The sequence below is a fragment of the Amblyomma mixtum genome, chromosome 9 (genome assembly GCF_055824585.1).
Source record: "Amblyomma mixtum isolate Tamu chromosome 9, ASM5582458v1, whole genome shotgun sequence".
NCBI lineage: Eukaryota > Metazoa > Arthropoda > Arachnida > Ixodida > Ixodidae > Amblyomma > Amblyomma mixtum.
In genome coordinates, this window is record NC_143020.1 from 4662392 (window position 1) to 4673923 (window position 11532).

At 47.4% G+C, this 11532-nt stretch overlaps 1 pseudogene; it reads right to left on the reverse strand.

Annotated features, from left to right (window-relative positions):
• Nucleotides 1–10291: 10291 nt before the first annotated feature.
• On the reverse strand, nt 10292–10854 carry LOC149328128 (uncharacterized; annotated as a pseudogene).
• Between the last annotated feature and the right edge of the window lie 678 nt (nt 10855–11532).

An 11532-nucleotide genomic window follows, 5' to 3' on the forward strand; every position in this document is an offset into this window, starting at 1 on the left:
ATATCAATTTTTCCCCGATCTGCGAGCGAACTTAACAGCTGTTCGCGAAGAGACAAAATGTAGGTCACGAGGAGGCGAAGACAGTCTTGCTTAGAACACACGGCTTAGTGCGTCTACGTTCGCGTTTCCCTCGCCTCTAACGGACGTTAAACGACACCCGCAACAGCGAAAACTGATGACTCTGCCTCTTTCGCTGTAGCTGCGCTTTTCTCTCTCTCTCTCTACTACCGTGGAAGCTAATGATTCTGCCTCTTTCGCGGTAGACGCGCTTTTCGTTCTCTCTGTACTTGTCTTTCCAGTTTCCACGGGCGGTACAGTACGAGAATGATTTGTTTTCTCTCACTGACGACTTATCCCGTTCTTTGCGCTTCGCGCGCCAGTTGCGGCGTTCAGTTGCGAGTTCGCAACGCTTCCGGTGCGACCGTTCTTTCTTTCTCTTTGTTCGTGGTGGCAAGTGAAACCTTCCACGAGTCTTGACTTTCTCGCGCACCCGTCTGCCTCTCCGCTCGAGGTCAGGTTCGCATCTACACGGCCTTTTGATTTCACGCCTACTAGATGGCGTTATCCTGACACGCGGCTTTCTATCGCGATTGCACTTGGCCGAGCGCTTAGACGGTTTCTTCTCTCTAACTTTCCTGCCCCTGTCACTACGGCCCCGTACAAGATTTCGCTTTTTGAGCCGTACACGCGTTTTCCTTGCGCGCGCGTGCCGCTTTCTGTGGGAGCGCGGTTTCTCCCGTGACTGCAGCGGAAAGCGAGAGCCCGCATGAAAGCACGTGCCTTTGCGCGTCTTGCTCTCTCTGTGCTCGCGGCAAGATTCACCCCTGCCTCGCTCCTTTCTTTTGAGCTTCTTGGGCAGCGCTCTCTTGAATATCGGTTTGCTGCCTGGGTGCACTTTTCCGCACGAATGTTTGTACGATTTCTTTTTGCGGTTTATTCTACTGCCCAGATCCATGAGCCTCGGCACACTTATGCGCTTCGCTTTGCGCGATAGTGATGCCTCGCACATTTCTTTAGCTCTGGTTCTGACGCTAGTTACAGGGCTGACAACGTGACTGACTTCACTGAAGTCATTTTGCCGGCGACGCTGGCGCTTCCGATGGTGGCAACCCGTTTCCGTGCGCTTGCCCCTTCTCTCTTTTCGGCAGCGCCCGTCTTTCTTACGCCTGCCTTTCATCTTTCGGCGGCACCACTCTTTCTTTTGCCTGCCTTCCATCGTCTTTCGGTGACAGCTCTCTCTCTTGAGCTTGCCTTTCCTCTCCTTTCGGCGGCAGCACTGTTTCTCCTGTCTGGCTATCACCTTGTGGCGATAGCTCACATTCCTGAACTGGCGGTTCCTTTTCTTCCGGTTGCAGCTTTCTATCGTGAGCTTTCCTTTCATTTTCGCCTGTGGAAGCACATTCTGCTTCCGTCGCCTAGGTTTCTGCCCTCTCACAACGTCGCTTTGATTGTCAGCCAATTCACCTGCGCTACCTGGCTCACGTCTATCTATGGCGCCTTTACTAGGCTCCTCCAAACTGCGTTCTTCCTCGTCAGCCTCTACGAGTGCACATTCGTCCTCACCTTTCTCGGAAGGAATGACGTCTACCGCCCCCATGTCGTCTGGAAGGTTCTGTTCGCCACTGTCGTCCAGCACCTTAGTTTCTTCAGGCGCAGACGAACCAGTGTTTTCAACTGACATGAGTGCTGGTATACAGCTCTCGTCATGCTCCTGACGCGTTTCAGCCAATTTCGGATGAGGGTCGGCTGTGCACTCAGTCGCGATGTTCCCGCTACTGCAGCTGCTTTCTGAAATGTCGCAAAGCTCAGAGCAGTGCGAAAGCACGGGACTCGTTTCGCATCGCTCGCTGCAAACACTAGCGCACAACTCAGCGTCCGCAAACTCTATATGCGTCCGCATCCGTTGATCGGAAGTCTCAGGTTTCTGCATTTCTGTTGAATGCGATGCACAACACGGTTAGCCGTCCTCGTTTACTTCGCTTGCGTCAGCGCAGGCGTTTTCATTAATGTCCAGACGGACGTCCTCTCTGCCCTGTTCGGCAACTTCTCCTGCTTTTGACACGCTAGGAGGTCCGCTTTCCGGTAGCTCCGCGACAATCTCAATGGGCGAGACCTCCGTAACTGCATCGTCCGATGCTGTGACTACCTTATCCGATGGTATAGAGGTTTTCTCGGTTGGCGAATGCAGGGCAATTCCCACTGTTACAGCAGCAGTTACATCTGCCACGTACGGACTACGTTCCTCTGTGCCGCACTGGCAGCTCTGCTCTACAGCGACGCACTCTACCTCTGTGTCCCGATCTTCCGAACCTTCCGCATTTTCGAGCCATTCTAAAATGTCGGCTTTAAACTGGTAGGGAAAATCGTTGAACGATGGGGTACTATTCTCTCGCAGGTACCTTTGGCGAAGGTCCAGCGGTGACACGTTATATCTCGTCAGTAAGAAGCTTTTCAGCTCATCGTAGTCCGCCAAGCCGTCGTCCAACAGGCGCTTGACAATGCCATACGCTTCGCTGGAAAGCAGGGCTACCAACTTCTGTGCCCAACCATTCCGCTCAACGCGCTTTCTCTCGCAGATGCGCTCGAACTCCGCCAAATATTTCGCCATATCTTCGGCGATCACGAAGGGCTGGGGCCTGTCTCTCAGCTGCGGACCGTTGGTCTCATGCAGAGCGGAGAATGTTCTATATCTCTCATATCCGATCTCATGCGCTTCAAACTCCAGGTCCATCAGTTTCTTAGCGCGAGCATGCCGTTTTATCTCAAGCTGCTTCCGTTTTTCTGCCTCTTCGAGCTCAAGCTGCTTCTGTTTTTCTGCCTCCTCGCGCTCACGTTCTGCCTGTTCGCGCTCAAGCTGCTTCTGCTTTTCAGCCTCTTCATGCTCACGGCATTCTGTGATCTCTTCCCATTCCTCATTGGCTTCCTCAGCCGTTACATTCTCCTTTCGTATGATCTCAAGAATCGCATGCTTTCGTTTTGCGGGGCCCAAATCAATGCCCAACTCTTCACAAATTTCGATGAGTTCCTTCACTTTGAAGTTCTCCATCGCTCACAATAGCCTCTTGTAGTTTGAACTTTTCTTAGAATTCCCTTGCCGTTCACTACTATAGCGCTACTAGTATGACACGCGCAAGTAATTCTTTCCAAAACGCCTCGTTTACTCCCTCTGCAACAGCTTTCGTTTCAAAGCGCTCCGACTTGGCTCGAAACAGCAAAGCTCTCCTGCAGTGCTACACACACAGCCCTACTCTAGACTACAATCACGTGTGCTAGAGCAGTCTGGTGAATTGAGGGGAAAACATCAGGCACTCACCGCGGCGAGGTATCTGACGCCGGTCGATCCCGCAGCTGCCATCCACTGTTGGGACTGGGCGTCCGAGCCAGGAAACGGTCGAGGCGACGGTGAGTAATAGGACGTTTATGTACAGTATGTACAAGGGCTTTTACATGATACAAGGGCCAAGAGCACCACGGGCGAGCACAGAGAAGAAGGGCGGCCCCGGCGGCGAGCGTAGCTCCGGCGTGATGGTTCTTCTGCTGCCCGTCTGCTGCTCGGGTTCAGCGCGGCTCCGTTTTTATAGCCGCTGGTAACGGTTACGGCAGCCAGCCGTTCAAATCCTCCAATCACTGGCCACCGTTCAAATTAGACCAATGGTCGAGAGCCGGCGAGCGTCGGAGGAGTTCGCACCGACGGAGAGGAGGAGAGGAGGAAGGGTCCGTGTCGGCGCCGCGGCGGCGGGATGAGTCACGCTGCATGTCGCGACTTGTCCGAGAAAGTCTGGGCCGGCTTTGAGTGCCGGCGGGCGCGCAGCGCTGGTTTAGACAGGCAAGCCAGCGAAATAGGGGCTCTGGCACTACAACGCCGACTAACCCCGAGACGCGCGTTGGGTGAGCGCCTGGATTGCCACGGAAGCCGCGTCCGCCTGCCCGGTGGAGCGAGCGTTTCACCTACACCGAGTGTGAACGCACGTTCGAAATGCGCGGGAGTGTGACGTCACTATACCACGTGATTCACACGGCATGCAACCGCAGCGACGGCACAAGTTGGAGCCCCGTCTCTCATCTGTCGTGACGTCATTGTGTCACGTGGTGTGACGTCATGTGTCACGTGATTTGGAGGCGCACAACCACAGCGACGGCGCGAGGTGCGCCCCCGTTTCTCCACTGCCGTGACGTCATCGTGTGACGTGATTTGGAGGCGCACAACCACAGCGACGGCGCGAGGTGGGCCCCCGTTTCTCTACTGTCGTGACGTCATCGTGTCACATGGTGTGACGTCATGTATCACGTGATTTGGAGGCGCATAACCACGGTGAAGGGCTGAAGTTGTAGCTAAAGTAGTATGCTTCGCATAAAATTTCTGCCTGTCTGTCATGGTGGCTTAGTGGTTATGGCGCTCGGCTACTGACACGCAAGACACGGATTCGAAATCGGCCGCGGCACTCGAATTTCGATGGATCCAAAATGCTAGAGGGCCGTGTACAGTGCGATGTCAGTGCACGTTTAAGGTCCCCAGGTGGTCGAAATTTCCGGAGCCCTTCACTACGGTGTCCCTCATAGCCTCAGTGCGAATATGCGGGATATTGAATTCAGGACTTCCAGACTGCGAGGCAAGCATAGAACCAGTGTTATAGGCATTACCAAAAAGAAGTAACTAAATACGTTACTCGTTACACTAAAAAAACGCATTACCGCCCTACTTTACCTACGAAGAAAGGTAACGCGTTACCGTTGCCGTTACCGAAAAAACGTAACGCTCGTTACTTTGCCGTTACTCAATGGCCATAAATTTTAATCAGTGCGTCTTCGCTGTAAGAACTCAAGATAACAATTTTATAAAGCTCATACTTCATTTAATTCCAACTTCAGAAAGAAACCATAGCTGAACATAACAAATTTACACCAATTCTGGCGTGCGTTTTCTTACGAAATTACGCGGAAATTGTGTAGCAATAAAGAAATGCTTAAATGTCATGGTTGCGGAAAAGATATGTTTGCGCACATAAACAATTTTTTTTTTCTTGAACCTGCATAATTATCGCAAAAATTCAAGTGTTTACGTCAGGTGTTCAAGGTAAGCTTCGCTCACTTAGGAACTCAACTAGAAACGTAGCCACAGTTGGAAACAGCCCTGTTGACTGCAGTATCCTTTTCTGTGCTGTACCATTGTACTCCTTCGACGGCTCTCTTGGGGCCATCTTGAAGAAAACTGGCGACATTCCTTCCTGGCTTTGCTCAGAAGAGGGAACTGCTTCCACCAAGAATGCGAGAGTGTCGCCTGGGAACGAGACCTTTTGGTTGGAAAAAAAGCTTACGCAGAAACTGACGTACAGATTTCTGCAAATGGTCCATTGGTGGCTCGGCATGCGTCCACCCTTTAGACAGTTGTGTGTGTGAGTGGTTTGGGGGTGAAGACAAGTGCGTGACTGCGTGTTCGTGCTTTTTTTTTTAGTTGAGTGCTTCGTCAAGGGTAGATGTTTTTTGGCATGCATGCGAGCCGCAACAAGAGTCATCGAGAAAACCTGTAGAATTTGTTTATTTGCAACCTCATTTTCGGTTTTTTTTTAAATAGGCGGAGGAGGACAACTGAAATAAAAAGTAACTAGTAACGTGACACCTCACGTTACCGAAAAATGTTAACGTAAGTATGTTACCCGTTACAGTTCCCAAATGGTAACGAGTACGTTACTAAGTTACCGAAAAAAGTAACGCGTTACCGGTAACGCCGTTACTTGTAACGCGTTACCGACAACACTGAGGGTGACATGCACTTTTCATTCCTGGGTGGCGGCTATTGGGACCTGGAAAAAGGATTTAATACTTGCATGCCATGCCAGCATGCAGAGGGGGACCACCTGTATATACAAAAAAGAAGACTGGTGAGATGCAGAAACTGGTGGCGGTTTGAAGCAGTTTTCGGCGTAGGCTGCTGGCTACAGGTACCGCCATTGGGATATGGTTCACCAGCTTGCACAAGTCACCGCAGTGCACCGTGAACACTTTTCATACATAACACCGAAAGAACGGTAGCATTTTCCACGCGATTACGGACACAGAAGAACTCATACATCGATCGCCACGTACGTGCTGTCTGTGCTAAAGCCCGCTACGAGAAATTAAGCATGCAAATCTCACTTTCGAACGAGTGAGTGACACGGTCATGGCAGAATACACACGTAATGAATTTAGATAGGTTAACGTCAGTTACAACTCTACCGCATATTGCATTTACTTGCCCGCAGATGCAAGTGTTGAAATAGCAGGTTTAAAGGAATAACTGGAGCAAATTTGTCCGGTATTGTGGTTATACCCTTCTACGGCTTTCATGTTAGTTAAGGCGTTAACAAGCAATCCTGAATCTTTCGTTACTGCACGCTGACACTTCGGCACGCGCGCGCAAAGACGGACTATGTCTTCACTTTCATTAGCACACGCTACAAAAGTGACGTTCACAGGGCTGCAATGAAGTTATCCTTGCTCTGTATGCGCATAGATTTCCTGCTTCAACGCTCCTTCTCACAGACTGACAACACACAAACACGAATATGTAAAGCAACAGAGAAGGAACGGGCACAACCGGCAACACAGGAAAAGCGTGCGAGTTTTGATGCCGCCCGCGACGCAGCTTTCGCCGTCACACAACTTGCCTGCATGGTTGGCGTGGGCGCATTTAAAATACGAATAAACATTATGAGCATCAAGTAGACAAGCTAAGATAACTATATCTTATATGGGGCTGCAAGGTTTCACTCGCGCACAAGGTATAGTTGATTGGAAACTGGCCGTCAATTAAGGCAAGAGAAAAACCGAAACTGGACGCTGTTTGCTCTTGGTTTCGATATCGCATTCGGCGGATCGCTATCCTTGCAGGCTTTGAATTTTATCCGGCTTAACTTGTAAGTACCACGGTTTATTAGTCCTATTAGTGCTATTAGCGCGCCAGCTTTTATCCGATGGATACCCACCCCGAAAAAAATCGTCCCTTGTCAGCCTTGGCAGCTGGCCTAGCGCGAGTGCTCCGTCCCGCAGCACTGCCCACTCATCGTCGTGTTTCCCTCTTGACAGTGCAACGCTGAAAAAAGCGTTCCGACTAAAAAAGTCTATATTTAAAAATTGTGCAAAATTTTAGGTGGACCATCTTGTATATGTCGTTTACTTGAACCTAAGTGAATGGTTAACGTCCCAAAGCGACTCAGGCTATGAGGGACGCCTTAGTGAAGGGCTCCGGAAATTTCGACCAGCAGGGGTTCTTTAACGTGCACTCACATCGCACAGTACACAGGCCTCTAGAATTTAGCCTCCATCGAAATAGCTGTTGACATAAATGTCAGGCAGAACACTATACTCCTCAGGCCAATAAAAGATGGTAGCATGAGCATACATTTTATATTCTTTGAATGAAATAAATCAGACTGGCACCTATGTATATGCCTCGTGGGGGTGTCCACAAAGAAGTAGCTGCAAAGGAGCAGGCAGCACATGCAGTGTAACTGCGCTTGAGTTCCACATAATAATTAGTGCAAGGCATGGGGAGGACTGCACAATATGTGCAACACAACAAAGTGGGTTATTAAATTTGAATTCACCAAGAAAGTTCTTCAACATTCTTTATTAGAATGGATGTATGAATAGCACGTAAATGCATGGTGGTTGAGAAAATGAGAGGTTCAAACTTTTCTACAAAGCAACCAAGAAAACTACCTGACATTGTCGTGCCACTGGTAATGCTATGCCATCAGAGAACAGCACTGAAAGCTGAAGAGAGTGATGATAGAAATTCTTCGCTGGATGAAAGGCATAATGCTGTCTGTGCATGCTCGAAGTAAAATTACGGTAAAAAAGAGAAACAGCAGCTTTTTGAAGAACCGCACAGCAATTCAATTTTAATGCACGACATGTCAAAGAAGTGAGTCTTACAAACAGCCAGAATGCATGTAACATTTTGCAAAGGCTACTGTAATAAAATACTCATGTGCACTGAGCAATTTCACGCAATTAATTAAATTACGAGCTTTACAGTACACTACAACATGGCAATGTTTCTCGCAGACAGCAATCACGGTATGACAGTTGTGACCATCCAACGCAAAAATCTCATTTCTCATAACGCGGGGTGGTTTCCTTTTATGACAATGCAAAAATGTTATGTGTCTTCCTTGCAGCATTACAACGTAGTCAGTGAGGCCGAATTTGAAAACTGGACTCCAGACAAGAGTGCGCAATCTTTCTGAATGCATAAAACGCACAATACGTAACCAACGCAATGCGATCCCTATAGAGAAAAAGTTTGGACCGTCTTGAATCTACGTTAGCAGGCACAAGCGTTTACAGAATAAATTTTGAGTTTCAGAACAAACAAAAAGCGGTGTTCTACATATAGGACGCGAGGCGTATATGCGTTAACTGTGCCTGACCTTCAAAGAATGCGAATGCAAGATATGGAAAGGACTTACTGCCGTGCAACGAAGAAAAGCGGGGGCTATTTAATTTGAATTCCCCAGAAGGTTGCTCAATGTTTCTTATCGGAATGGATGCATGTAACGGCATGAAAATGCACAGTGGCTTAGAAAAAGAGAGGTTGAAAGTTTTCTCCAAAGTAAGCGACCAAACTACCGCCCATTTTCGTGCCACAGGAAATGCAAGTCTATTAGACAGAATAGACTTGCTGTGGGAACCAGAACCAAGTGCTGAAGCAAGTGGCAGTAAAAATTCTTTCCTGGATGCAAGGCACAATGATGTCTGTGGAAGCTCGAAGCAAAATGCTAAAAAAAGGAAACATCAGCTACTCGAAGAAAAAGGTTAACGAAAGAACTGCACTGCTGCTGAATTTAGTGCACAACATGTCAAGTAAGTTTTACAAACAGCCAGAAGGTATTCAACATTTTGTAATCGCAAATGTAATAAAATAATCATCTGCAATTTCACACAACAAACCCAAATTACTAACTTTACAATACACTACAAAATAACAATGTTTTTCATAGGCACCAATCAAAGCACTTTTTGTTTCAGCAGCCACGATCCTTGCAACTAGTAATCATGAACACCTTACAAACAGCCAGAGCGTATTCAACAATGTGTAATGGAAACTGGAATAAAATACTTATGTGCACTAAGCAACCTCACAAAAATGACCCAAATTACGTGCGTTACAATACACTACAAGATTACAATGTTTGTCTTAGGCACTAATCACAGTATTTTTGTTTCAGCAGCCATGACCCCTGCAGCCTGTTATCAAGAACACCTTATGTAAAAAAACAAGGCTTCTTCAAGTAACACCAACACAACAAAGAAGCTAGCACAAAATGAAATGGCGACAAACACCTGATATTCTGACAACCACAACAGATAAAAATGGTGTGAATATAATGCTCCACAAATATTATGCCATTTATATCCAGCAGAGATAGTGGTCTGAGAAATGGTGATGTAGATGCTCGTAAACTCTTTGTTGGCTTTTATACCGAAGTACAGAGAACTGTTCTAAAACGTGCACACTAACACAAGACACATCAATACGAGGTCGGACACTTGCCGTTCGCCACTCATTCCAGCCGCTAGCACTGCCAGAATAAACACACCAAGATGAACACAAGAGCAGGTTTTCCTGTGTTGTCACACAAACAGAAATCGGTTCAATGATATTAATGAGGGAATTTATAATGACGATCACAAAAATACGCCCACTCAGACTGCACGAATAAAAAGAATGAATGTGCATGTTTTGCCCCCTTGAATCTTTTCACTGAAGCAGGCAGATAAATGGCATTAGCAATAGAAATTTAGCGCAGTGGAGACGATGTAGCGTAGATGTAGACTGGTTTACTGAACGCCAGCTCCGAATGCGCAGTGCCCTGCCTGATTGTAACCATGCCACAACGCGTGCGTAGTCAATTTGCGGTAAACTGGCATACGTCTATGCTATTACGTCTCTGGTATGCTACATCTCTTTGTAATATTGGGAACAATGTTTTTAAAATCTCTCTCCAACGAGAAGTGATGCCATCTATATATGACCGAGATTTCATTTCCATTCATGCGAGTTTACAAGCATAGCAGGATTACTCTGTGTTCAGGAAATACTTATCGCGAGTGTGTGTCTAGCCTAAGGGAACAACAAATGTATTTTCCTGAAATAAATTTAAACGTGAACAAAACATACAAATGTAAAGAAAGACGAAGGTTAGCTACCACCACCCATCATAGAGCATTCTCCTAGAATCTCATTAGATCGCACATAAAAAGGTAAATAGGAAAACATATCGACTAAGGGCATTAGAAACCGCTGCTATTCTTTGTGAATCCTCTTTTTGTGGAGTTTTAAATTTCTGCCGTCAGTGAACGTCTTATGGCACAAATCACATTGGAACGGCTTTTCGCCCTTATGGGATCTCACATGCCTCGCAAGAATTGAATGTTGTATAAAGGCCATGGGGCACAGCTGGCACTGATACGGCTTTTCACCCGTGTGGGTACGGATGTGTGCCACCAGGCTTTTCTTCGATGTAAAGCTGCTACCACAGTTGTCACAACGGTAAGGACGCTCACCTGTGTGTGAGTTCGCTGGTGTTTCACTAAGTTGCTCTGGTCTGAAAAGCTGCGATCACAATAGTCACAATGGTAAGGACGCTCGCCAGTGTGAGTGCGCTGGTGTGACTCCAGGTGGGCCTTTTGTGCAAAGCTCTTTCCACAGTCATCACAATGGTATGGGCGGTCCCCAGTATGGACTCGGAGATGCACCACCAGCTGATATCTTTTTTTGAATCCCTTGCTGCAGTGGGTGCATTCGTGCACCTTCTTTACTGCAGGTTTACCCCGGTGGTTACCACTGCCAAAAGGAGTAGATTCCATGCAGTGGCTCACTGGGTGCCTTTGACCAGTTGAATCTTGCACAGGAGGTGCACCATGGTCGCTGTGTGTGACGACTGAACCTGTGTGGTAAAGGAAGAATACTTTCAATCAACAGCAGGAACCAACATTGCACAGCTCACCTGGATCTAGGGAAATGAAGATCAATGTGCAGGACATAATTGTCAACAGCTGTGGATGTTTATGAAAAGTTTTATTGAATAGGTCGGCCTTAAGAAGAATTCAGGTCTGAAGAAAGATATCCCTAGAATGAATTCTGCTAGCAGCTGAAAACATTTCAGCTGCAAAAAATGTCGTCCTTGCCAACAAAATAGGGTAGCATTTGAAATCCACTCTAAGCACTTGCATTACTGCCATCATGATAGACGCTGTGCTAAGCCCACCCAAGTGGGCCTAATACCCAACAAATGACAATTAGCTAAGTTTAGCACACTGCCACTTTTGTTTTCTTTATTTGCTCCTTAGGCAGGGTACAAAAGGAAGCAAAACTAAAGGTTAAAAACCTGATGAGGCCTTGGACGCCAGCGCAAGTCCTAACATCAATGCATAGAACTCACAGGGGTGACAGTTTGGTCAACAGTTCACATATTCTGGAAAACAACTTTCCAGAATATCAAAGGCAAATATCATCATAATTCACCAGAGCTCTATGAACTCAAG